This window comes from Branchiostoma lanceolatum, chromosome 11 (genome assembly GCF_035083965.1).
Source record: "Branchiostoma lanceolatum isolate klBraLanc5 chromosome 11, klBraLanc5.hap2, whole genome shotgun sequence".
NCBI classification, from domain to species: Eukaryota; Metazoa; Chordata; class Leptocardii; order Amphioxiformes; family Branchiostomatidae; genus Branchiostoma; species Branchiostoma lanceolatum.
In genome coordinates, this window is record NC_089732.1 from 2527196 (window position 1) to 2540093 (window position 12898).

At 40.0% G+C, this 12898-nt stretch overlaps 1 protein-coding gene across 1 annotated transcript in view; it reads right to left on the reverse strand.

Annotated features, from left to right (window-relative positions):
* The window catches only part of LOC136445076 (pikachurin-like), a 65479-nt gene that overhangs the window by 51309 nt on the left and 1272 nt on the right, over positions 1–12898 (reverse strand). The gene's annotated exons all lie outside the window — the stretch shown is intronic.

Here is a 12898-nt window from a genome sequence, read left to right on the forward strand (position 1 = left end):
GTTCAACAGAAGTCAGTTTACAAACCACTAATTATGATTCAGTTAGCAGTTATGCACTAATTTACACTGCCTTCTTGTAGAAACACTGTAGTAGAACTGAGGTGGAAATTGGAAATTGGCAATGAGAAACAGTGAAGGAACTATGGAATTTCATTGGAAAGAACAGATGGCATCCAAGAGATATAGTACAGTTACATTTCAGTAATAAAATTTCTCAGCAATTAGGCAGAACTGCAAATTGCTGTAAGAAGCCTTTGACTCAACAGAAGTCAGTTTACAAACCAGTAATTATGATTCAGTTAGCAGTTATGCACTAATCTACACTGCCTTGTTGTAGGAACACTGTAGAAGTGGTGGAAATTGGCAATGAGAAACAGTAAAGGAACAGTAAAGCGAGATTCATGTAAAACAGCTGCATTTCAGCAGTAAAGTTTGCTTACTTGGCACCATGTCCCAGGTTAAGGTAAAAGATAAGTAAGTAAGTATTTGGCAGGTGTATAGGGTTAGATTGCCACTCTTGTGCTGGCTTTCTCACTAGATGATAATCTATAATCATAATTACACACTGCAAATTGCTATAAGAAGCCTTCGACTCAACAGAAGTCACTTAACAAACTATCAATCAAGTTCAATTAGCAGCGATACACTACTAATTCACAAGGATGTTCGAAAAAGTGTAGTAGTGGAGGGTAAAAATTGGCTGGCAGAAATGGTTGAAAGGAAACGTGGAAATGCAATTGAATTTGAATTTGAATTTGCAGTCGTACAACAATCACATGACAAATGTATTCTCCAAGCATATGTTTGGCTACGGCTGTTTCCAGGCATTTTTGTCTGGCTTTCTATTTTGTCCCATTTTCATTATGTCGCCAAACACACATCAAAAACCAGCCAGAGCCGAACCTCTGCTTGGAAAGTATGACAAATGTACAAGGCCCTGAGAGAAAACCTGGATTGAGACACAGATGTAGAATTGTTTCAGGACCCTTATTTGTTTCCGGATTGCTGTTCTGAAATTAGCCTACCTTTAGGACAAACAAGCTATTTTTGTACCTGCAGGACTTTCTTGAAATCCCAGTGGTGCGGATAAAAACCTCCTGACTAAGCTCTTAACCCCACACTTTCTGTCTACACTACAACTGGAGCATGCACATTCTGTCCCGCCAAACATCACCTAAGGACACTCCAAATTATCTCCTTGGTTCCAGGATATTCCTTTCTTTTCAGTTAGCTAGAGTTGAAGATAAAAACAGAGGTTTGCTTGAATCTGACCTTATTCACCCTCTGAAACTGTGTGTATGAAGGTACAGACTTCCCCTCAAACTCAGTTTTCAGTTGACCATTGTGTTTTTGAATTGGAGCTAATAACCAATAAATTCAATTGGTGTGACCTGACAAGACACACAAGACATTTGTACATGTTTAAAACTGGATATAACTTTCTGTCTTTCAGAGAGCAAGCACATTAAATACATAAAAGAAGACATATTTTCTCTGATGTTTTGCAGCAACGGCTGGTATATTGTGTGCAGGGCTGTCTCTAGGTCTAAATTTTTTTCTGTCCCACTCATGGAATGGAAGCCCATACTGTTAACTTTCGTTGTTTAAATTTGTCGTTGTAAGCTTATAAAAATACATTTTCACCAATTTCATGTCATGAAGTTCATATTTTTGTGTGAAAGATGGGACCAGGGGTGAAATTTTTGTCTGTCTCATTCTGTCCCAACAATTACAAGCAAATTTCTGTATGGAGGAATGGACAGCCCCGATTCTTGAAGAAACAAAGCCCTACAATTACTCATTGTACATCCTAGGGTTCGGTTTTTGGTTCATTGAAACCTTGAGCCTAAGTTTAGACCACATGCCCTGTACTGTGTGTCTGTCCTAAGCCCTTAGGTCACCCATGGGGGCACATCGGGTCACATTTCAGACTACCTGGGGAGAAAACCTCCCTGTGTACTTGGGTAGACCAAATACCAGGCCTGGTGAAAGTACATCCTCCCTATTCTCTATGGCCAAGCAGATGTTGACTGTCAGAAAGCAGGGCAGGCCAGAAGAAGTTAACAATCTCTCCACCATACATCTGCTTGGAGAGTACTTCCTACCTATAAGTTAACTTTTGAGTCAAAAGTTTTGTCTAGCATTGTTCATTGAGTGTCAATCTTTTTCCATATCAAAATGCTCTGATTAATGACATAAGAGTTTTTACTTCACACCAAGGGAATGAAGATTTTTTGTTGGCTTGCCTGCCTATATTACTACTATCTGTCATGCTTGTTATCTGAAGTCTGAAAGGGGTCTGCTAGGGGTCTGTCATATCTTGTGACAGTCAGGAATCTTTTCTTTTTTAAACCAAAACCTTAATCTCATCTTACATGGAAGTATTACTTTTCGAAACCTACATTTTCTAGCCTTCCAAGCTTGTTACAAGTTGTTGATATTTCGTTCTGCAATCTCAAGAATGTATCTGCACACTGCAGGTGGGTATTTTGAGCCTGTCAACAAAACAACCACAACTGTCTGGACCTTTTCTTCTTCTTCTTGCATGAAACAAGCAGGGCTCGAAATACTAGTCTGGTTGCCATCCGATTACTAGTACTACAAGGGCTTCTACACTTCTACAATTCAATATCTACAACTGGATAAGATTTGGAGATTACTTCTATACATTTTGAGTGACATTCATCACTGTTCTTCAGCATTACTAGAATGAACTGGCAGAACGAATCATTGTATTTCTCTTCCAGGATGTGAAAGACAATTATGCAACTTGATGATGATGCAACTTGCATTTTGCAAGCAATGTTCAAGATTTGCAAGTAAAAATGATATGAACTTGCAATTTTGCAAGCTGAAAATAATGGTCGATCGTGTAAGCAAGTTGCAAGACTCCATCCCGATCGCACTTGCAAGCACACAGCATAAATAAATCTGTACTTAGATGTTTAGTCTTTTTATAATGTTATAAAAGTTGCAATGTCAGTCTGAGCATGTATGTACAGAAAAAGCAGTTACATACCGACTACAATATTGCAAGTTGATTTTTGAAATTGCAAGTAAGACTTTTGCAATTTTACAAGTAACCCCCAAAAAAGTATTTCTCAGTCTGAATTCCCGTTTCGAGCCCTGTCGTTACTGACAACCGTGTGGCCTAGAAATGGTGTTGACTCATTCCCGACGCTATTCATCAACTGTTTTGGCAACCAAGCAATTCAAAGGACCAGTATCTCCGCAAAATCCTTTAGGAATAACACTGGTGGAAGGGTAAACATCGATATCACAATGTGGGTTCTCCTAGCTTAACTCCTTTGCACCCGAAATGAAAAACGAACCAAAATAAATAGCTTCTATTTAGACTGGATTTTTCTTATCTTTTCCAATTCAATGGTCCGTCATTCTAGCCTAGCCTTGCCTGGTTTCCATTTTGAACTCTATGCTATCAGCTTTCCTTGCACAGAAAGCAAATAAGTCCTCGAAAAGTAGTAAAAGGAGTTTGAACATGGTGACTTACAGCCAAACCTGTAATACTGACCACCTCTACATAAAGATCACCTGGCTATTGATATACAGTCAGAGTGCACAAAAGTTCACCTGGCGAGTGGCCATCAAGCCCCCCATCCTTGTGCAAGCACATCCAACCCCCAGATGATGGGCAACAGAAGACATTAAACTGGATAGTGAGTGAGTGAGTGAGAGTCAGACCTGTACAACTACAAGTGACCACCTCCACATACAGTCAAACCTGTCTATAGCGGTCACTCAAGGGACTGGCCAAAACTGGCCGCTAAGGACAGGTGGCCGCTATGGAGAAAATGTCGATTAATTGACCACGAGTGACACATATTTTCAGTACCCACTGAGATACATTTATTCACCGTACAGTACACATGTAAACATTGCATAGGTAAGTCACATTTTAGAAAGTCGATTGTTGTTCTTTTACTTCTATTATGGGCTTGAAAAACGGATTATTGTATCTGCCAACTCCAAAATCCATGGCTTGCTCGGGCTTCATGTCTGTACAGACCAGCATCGCCATACTCTACTCTTGATCCTTCGCGACTGCTTCGCTGCAGGCACACGCGTCAACAACGAGTTTTAATCATATGAAACAAAGTCCTTCGCAGCAAAATGCCACCTAGTTAGTTAAGAACAAAATACATGTTGCTCAGTTGCAACTTACTGTTCGTTTTCGACCGTTTTGAAACATAAAATCGTGGCGATAGTTTTCCTTAGTCTGTGGTTGTTTCCCTTCCCGCTTGTCATTATCAGCTTCTACCATTATGCTAATAGGGTACTCAGAAGAAGGTGGCTCTTTTGATGGCTTTTTTCTTTTCAGAAACTTGCAATAGCCCAAATTTTACATCATATTAATGTTATTCACATTTCTTTTGAAGCTTTTGGTAAAGTTATTATCCTCAGTGATACTTTGCAGCAAAATAAATTTAGCGCATTATACCTCAGAAACAGTGGTGTCTTCCGTTGACCTTTTTGCTGGTGACTATCAGCGCCATTTTGAAAATTGCGCGAAACACGTTTTGACTTTGAGCACCGGGGAAAACGGATATTTGGCCGGCATTCAAACATTTTCCGAACTTACCGCATCAGCTACATGTGCGAGTTGTATTTTCCAAAAAGCTGCCGTAATATTTGTCCAGTCGAAATGCACAGAAATTGTTAATTTTGCTGCGATGTACAAACGCAAGCCATGTGAAGAAAATTATACTGTCAACTTCGCGCCAAACCATGGATTTTCTAACAAAGATAAAACATTCTGGTTTTCTTTATCATCATCCAATCCAGTTGAGTCCACATAAATTTGATAACTGCGTGAAAAAATGAAGATTTTGAACACGGCGTGCGGTGGCGATGCGGCTTCTACCGGCGCGCCGTGACCGTTACCGACAGTGTTACTGTACTCGCGGGACTGAAAATCGTCTGGCCGCGACCGCGTTGGACAGGTGGCCGCTATAGCCTAATTCTTAATGCTTATGTCAATGGGAAAAATCCAAGGGACCGACAAAAAGTGACCACTATGGGCAGGTGGCCGCTATGCAAAGGTGACCGCTAATACAGGTTTGACTGTACTAGTAATGACAACATGGCCATAGCCTGGTATCCAAACCTTAGTTATAGAGAGAGAGAAGAGAGGAGACTCGGGAGCTATAACAGGTTTGGGTACCAGGCTTACCTGGTCAAACCTGTACTGTATCTGTATCTTTATAGCCGGTATAACCGCCATTAGGCGTAACACACCAGCTTTGCATGCACGTAGCGCGGAAGCAGCTGGTTATATTACACCAAACGGTCTGTTATACCTAGTCTTTGCATATCTGACTGCAACTGTTCTAGCTACTTACTGAAGATGCTCCTACAGTCCTTGATGACAACAAGTTCCAATCTACTATGGTTCTCGGGAAATACGAATTTTTGAACACATCAATCCTTGGCTGATAACACTGGTGACTTTTAGTTACTACTTCTCCATTAACCTCTCCACCTGGCCATTGTGGCTACTTTTCGGTGATTTCCTAGGTTATTTTTCCCAAGCATTAAGAATCCTATCCATAGTGGCCACCTGTCTGCCGTGACTGTCACTGTTCACTGTAATTCAGTTCTTACAAAACCAGACTTTATGCTGTATTAAGAAGAACCCCCCACGTATTACATTAGAATCAAGCAAGGCAATTACAGAAAATTTGGCTGCCTTACTACGATTCCTAATTACGTGAATAAGACGGGTTTCTCAAGAAATTACGGGAATTTAAAATAGGCCGCCTACAACTTACATAAAAGGCATGCAGGCCCTCTTTACAGGCTAGACTTCTACATGTACAAGAAGATGTTGTATTTACTGGTCTCCAAGTCTTCTTCCCTCTCTAACAAGAGCCATGCTTGATGAGTCAGAACTGTGTTTGCATATAGGAGGAAATCTGAGACGTGCACACCAAGAGATGTCCTCAGTTTCTGTGCAACAGTCGTCTCACATTCCACCCAGACAGATGTCAGCAGACTCTGGGGTTTATACCCAAAATACAAAACGCTTTAGCCTTTGCCTCGAAATTCTACAATTCTTAACCTTCTCCCTGCTGCCTAACTCTGTAACCAATAAGCAATAGCAGTAAAAGGGTTGCTAAAGGTTAAACCACATAAATTGCAGAAGGAAAAGTTTCTTTTGAGCACTACAGTTACACTGTCTAGCTTCCACTCCTGAAAATCCTGAAAGTCCTCATTACTGATTGTGTATGTACTAGTATTACTATTGACAACAGGTGCATGTAAATCCAATATGTAATTTTGATGAAAGGCAAAGTGTGAATAAACACAGCTAATTTCTTTGTAGGTAAAGTTACACAGTTGAGATAAAAACTGTTGAACTTTTGCAGCTGTTTTTGAGTCCTCATCAGGACTAAGTTCCCACCAGGGATTCAGTACTATACTAGTGACTGCTGTTGCATGGAAAGTCCTGGTACATTCTGAGGGAATAGTAAACTGTTGATAATGACAGTTGCTATCTCTGGTGTTCAAATACTTGACAACCTGTAGTGACTGTCATAATGTCTTGCCTCAAACAAAACCTGGGTGTCCAAGTAGGCTAGACAAGCTTTATTTCAAACTGGCAAACTAACGATTAGGATATAGTGACATTGACAGTTGGAATCTCTGTATTTTGATCAATGTCATTGATATCATACAGTCCAAATTTATCAAACTGCTGAAATTTTGCAGCTGCCACTACCAGAAACTGATCTTCCTTCAGGGACTCTACCCTTCAGGCTTTTGAGTGACCTGGACTTCAGTTTCCAACATTATTGACTACAGCAGTACAGGTGCATGCAAAGATATGGTAAGTTCCGGTTGGAGGAAAGTGTGGATAATGCCAGTTGATATTCAAGACCTGTAAAGTTTTACAGTAGATAAAGCTGCTGAAAGTGTCGTGCTATTTTCTAATCAACCATGATTCTGTCCTATTTACTACAGGTGCCTTCTATCATCCAAAGTGAGATCCCCATGAAATGTAAAGTGCAGATAATGACAGACGATTTTCTATAGTCGAGATACTGTAAAGCTGCTGTTTTCTTATCTACAGTAATTATGCACTATTGACTACAGGTGCCTCCTAATCCATGGTGATATCTGGGTGAAAGGTAAAGTGAAGATAACGTCAGTTGATGTTCCTGGATTTCAAACCATTTGTCTAATTTTACATTGATGAACCTGCTGAAAGTTTACAGCTGTTCTCTAATGGTGCATTCTATTTTGGGATTCTGTACTATTGACTACAGGTGCCTCCTAATCCACAATGATATCTGGGTGAAAGGTAGAGCTCTGATAACAACACTGTCTTGAAGTTCCTGGCTCTGATTAAACTTGAGCAGGAGGCCAGAGTGCAGCAGTATGGATGTCAGGGGCAGGGGGGCCAATTTCACTGTACAAACATCACAACCTGATGTGTGAAAGGTGCTGTAGATATAAGGAATAGATCAGGAGGGGTTGTTGACCTTGGAAAAGTTGATGGGGAGAAGACATTGCACAAGGACCTTTAAGGAAAGTAATTACCTAACTTGTTTATAGGTACAAGAAAGCACACCAAGACTTGATGCATTCAAGGAGACGTACAGCTAAGGAATAGATCAGGAAGGGTTGTAGACATTGAAAAGGAGAAGACACTGCACGAGGACCTTTAAAGAAAGTTACTGTTGTAGGTACAAGAATGTTAAAGGCAGACTATAACCTCTTCCTACGAGAAAGCACACCAAGACTCGAGGGGATGTACAGCCTAGGAATACATGTAGATCAGAAAGAAGCCTATGATATGGAAAAGTGGAAAATATTGCACAAGGACTTTAAAAACAGTAATAATCTATCTCTATCTTCATCTAACGTAACATTCTACCGTGAGCAATTGCCACTGAACGTTTGAAACTTCGATGACTTGCTGGCACTGACATCTTTTCCTGAACCACATCTGACTTTCATGTAATCTCCAAGCAGATCTATTGGTGGCAATGACAGTATCCAATGGGCAAAATCAGCATTATTGGCCACCGGTGGATACTGTCATTGCACCCGATATATGTAGATCTGCTTGAAGATTAACTTTTATGCTCCTAAAATCGACATTACGTAAGACTACTAAGATTATCTTTACATACAAGGCAGTCTTTGTCAATCATTTATATTGTGGCCTTCAAGAGTTTCTCTTTGAACTTCACAAATTGTGCTTGAAAGCTTTGTATATAACCATTAAGGGGTCAGAGGTCAAAACAATAACATGATGTCAATGGGCACATTTGAACCAAACAATAGCAAACAAAATAACTTGTACAAAGAAGAACAGGGTCAAATCACCTTGAATAGACATGTTCCTATTTTCGCTACAAAACACCTTGAGCACTGCATAATCATTTACCACATATACAGCACTTATCATAGCCACAACTGCATGTAGTAATAGCATCCAGTATTTGATTACTGTAAATGCATTTAAATTTGCATGTTTTTTATTTCACGGTAGGAAGAAACTGGAGTGTTCGCGGGGGTTTTACATGTAAGGTCGAGTTTGAAACAATAGCAGCACTACAGTCATAGGGAGGCAAAAAGTTTCGCAGTGGTTTAAGTTTGCGCTGAAATTTCACCGCGAAAACCGCGAACATGATAAAACTACCGCAAACGTTTCTGCATTTATAGTATACTGCTAATGCTATGAAATATTGTCCAATATTGGTGAGGTTATAGGACAGCAATATCTGACTTCTCTATAAAAGGATTTATAGCTAGTAAATAGCTTCACTTTTAAGAGTGGAGGATTGATTTGAAAGCTCAATTTTCTGTGATATGCAATATGTTTTTTGTAGCTCGGAGCTAAACAGTGGACATGTTACACATCTATCCTAAATGAACATGAATGATTCAAATCTGGTAAACTGTTCACAATGAATATGATAAATTACGAGTGGTAATTCTGGAAGATTAACTTTCTGTGATTTATGTTTTTTGTAGCTGGGGGCTTAACTATGAATTCTTTACACATCTATCTTAACTCAATATGAATGATTTTTTAAAGTTTGTCTACTGTTCAAAAAGGACAATGATAAATTATGGGTGTAACTCATTTATAAGATCAATTCTTAGGCAAGAGAGAAAAATTTGTGTCCACAATAATTGCTCAGGGCTTGAATATAAGCCCATAAAAGCTTGTAAAAGCGATAAAGATTTTGACTTTGATGATTTTTTGCACATGCTCCAAGTTTCCAATATGTTTCTAAAATGATTTGTGACCAATGCTAGAATACCTTGCCAAGTTTCCTGGAGTCAGCTCTTAGATATTGGATGTGTCTTAACAATTAAAATGTAACACAGGTGTATGGGAAACCATACAAACCTAAGTGTGGGAAAACCCATGAATTTTATGAAAAAATTGACAAACAATTATTCAAAAACAGTCGCTTTTTATCCCAACCTTCTAACTGCTACCTGGGTCGCACATTTAACATAGAATTTGTACGATGTTCCATACCAATTCATCTCTTTGAACTATGATTTGTTCTAAATATTCTATGGAAGCCCATGTGATAAAAGTAGAAGCCTGTGTGATAACCCAAGTTAATATCCAGTCCGGAACACCCGTATCGAACGTTTTTGTGACCCAGGTATGACATATAAGTGCTGTTATCAGACTTTACACGACTTTCCAAACATGCCAGAATGGTCATCATCAAGACTGTGGGTATTAAAGGAACAAACTGTAAAAACAAACAAAGCTTGGTTCAATCTGTCATTTGAATCTAACAAAAGTACATTTTCATCACTTTCATATCAGGAAGTTCAAATTTGCAATAAGCAAATTTCCGTCCAGGGATGGTGGGACAGGTCCTTGGGACAGTTAGGGGTCTGCCCTACCCACAACAGCACAACATTGACTTTCCTTTCCCAAGCAGGGTGGAACACCAGTAGCCTCTACCAGGCTCCGCGGATGGCTGCAAAAAATGGCAGAAATTGGCGAATACAAATGTAGTATGCTAAGGGAGTCGGCTACGGAGAGACGGTCAAATCTGCCATCAGAGCGGCAAACTGTGCCCCGATAGCGGACTCACTCCTCTTGCATGTTTTTCTGTCTATTTGGCCAATTTATAGAGCCTGGTGTAGAGGCTAGAACACCAGCACTGCTCCTGTACTCTGGGGCCAAGTTGTTATCTGGGCCTTTCAAAACAACATAGCTGGGATGCCAGCGCCAATTGTGCATGAATTCCCTGTGCTGGGAGGAGACAGCTGTAAGCCAGGCGCTGTCAGAGGCTTCAGGACAAAACGGCAGAAGATTGAAGAGTGACATCTTATCTAGTACTTAAGTCCCTTATCTGGAACAGGATTCCACTATCAGCGCTGAGCTTAGCAAGGGAACTACTGGGCTTTTTGAAAGACCAATGTAAAGTGACCACCAAGTTTTTACACTGCGATCAGCAGTAAAATGGATTCTTTTACACATAATTGAAGCGGTAAAAGGCATCTGGCCATGAACTTCCTTGATCCCTAGGTGTTGCATTTCATGAAAGGCTCGAACAATGAACTTCAATCTGTTTGTTAGTAAAACATGTAGATTTCAGTAAATCTATGGACACTTTATCTACTAAGGTCCTTATCAGGAAAAGGACTCCAGCTATCAGCGCTGGGCTTAGCAAGGAAACTACTGGGCTTTTGGGTGGAAATGATGCTAGATGACCAACAAGTTGCAACCCTGTGAGTTCAAGCGTGATAAGAAACAAAGGCATTCTGTTACAGGTAATTCTATGAAGCATGTAAAAAAGAATGGCCCTGACCTTGGCAGTCTTTGAAAGGATCTCTTAAAATGTTGGTTTACATGAAAGCCTCAATGTACTTTGACTTCTTTGTTAGTGAAACATGTAGATTCAAACAAATCTATGGACATTTCATCTACTATTTAAATCCCTTATCAGGGGAAGGACTCCAGCCATCAGGACTGGGCTTAGCAAGGAAACTACTGGGCTTTTCTGAGAACTGATGCTAGAAGACCAACAAGAGTTCAAGCGTGATAAGAACAAAGGGATTCTTTTACAGGTAATTTGATGCAGCATGTAAAAAAGAACAATGAACTTTGACTTCTTTGAGAGTAAAACATGTAGATTTCAGTAAATCTATGGACATTTTATCTACTATTTGAGTCCCTTCTCAAGAGAAGAACTCAGGCTATCAGGACTGGGCTTAACAAGGAAACTACTGGGCTTTTCTGAGGACTTTAGGAAGATGACCAACAAGTTTCAACCCTGTGAGTTAGACCGTGATAAGAAACAAAGCGATTCTTTTACAGGTAATTCTATGAACCATGTAAAAGGCCAGCCATAGACATGGCAATCTTTCAAAACGATCTCTTTAGAGTGTAGCAGGTAGACTATATGAAGGGTAGCAAACCTAATTCTGTACAATCTTTGCAGTAGCAGGGGAAAGAGGCTTTTCACAGCGCTTCAAGTTTGCGGTAAACAATTGTATCTGTAACTACAGTACTGTAAATGCAGAAATGTTTGCGGTGGTTTTATATTTGCTGTTTTCATAGTAAGCTCTTCACCATAAACACCAAAACCACCCTCACCCTCATACCTGTCTACTATTTTCTGGTGAACTTTAAACCACCCAGAACACTCAATTTTCTCCCTACCACAAAATTAAAACCACACAAACTTTAATGTATTTACAAATTACAGTGTACAGGAAACACATATTTTGCAATGTCATGATTTCGTAGCAGAAAGGTCACTAGGAAAATCATGAAAAGTAAAACCGCTGCAAAAATTTTAGGATCTACAGTAATCCATCTATCAATACTTCATCTACATCTGTAGAAAACATGGTAAAGAAATCAGGTAGCACTTCTCTGTCAGATTCATGATTTGGAAATGGAGAGATCACTACAAAAATCATGAAAAATAAAACCACTGCAAAAATCTTAGGATCTACAGTAATCCATCCATCCATCAATACTTCAGACCACATCTGCAGGAAACATGGTGGGAAATCAGGTAGCACTAATATCTGCAATGTCATGATTTGGAAACAGGGAGATCACTACAAAAATCATGAAAAATAAAACCACTGCAAACATCTTTGGATCTACAGTAATCAGTCCATCCATCAATACTTCAGACCATATCTGCAGGAAACATGGCTGAAAATCAGGTAGCACTTCTCTGTCAGATTCAGACAAGTCAGGACACCCCACCCTGTGGCTGGTGTCAATATCCTGCCCACCGATTTGCACGCTGCTGGTGTGGGTTACCATCATTTGGAGGGGACACTTTGTCCCTTGTTTGAGGAGAGCCACACCTACAGCATGTTAAAGAACCCACCACACTTCGAAAAGAGTAGAGGTCCATCCCAGTGTGAGTGGACCAAACCTAGTAGGTTCTCTGTCCTGTGCAAGGTTGTATAAAACAGATAAACAACCAATCTAACTTTCTGCAGAAAATGTTGCATCAACAACACCTTACTTTTTCTTGGTCTCTTATCTTATGATGTAACGTTACAACTCTGAAACACTATGCATTGTATGCAAAGGGTGGGGTAAAATCACTATAATTTATACACAGCAGATGGTCATTTGTTGTTATATATCTACTTATTTCTACTTAGTGAATTACTGTTATTGAAAAATGTGTATCGTCCAAAAATTCTAAACTTTGCCAAGCTAGCTTTAAAATCTTTTCTGCCATATCTCAAATAGACCCATCTATAATCATTGCACTACCCCCATCTTCCATCATTACTTTCTCTTTCACCAGGGGGCCGGGGAGCTTACCATTTAAGGGGGGGGGGGGTCTGTAGGTGGAGTAATGTTTAGGGGAGGGGGTATGTGGGCAGGGTAATGTTTAGGGGGGGGGGTCTGTGG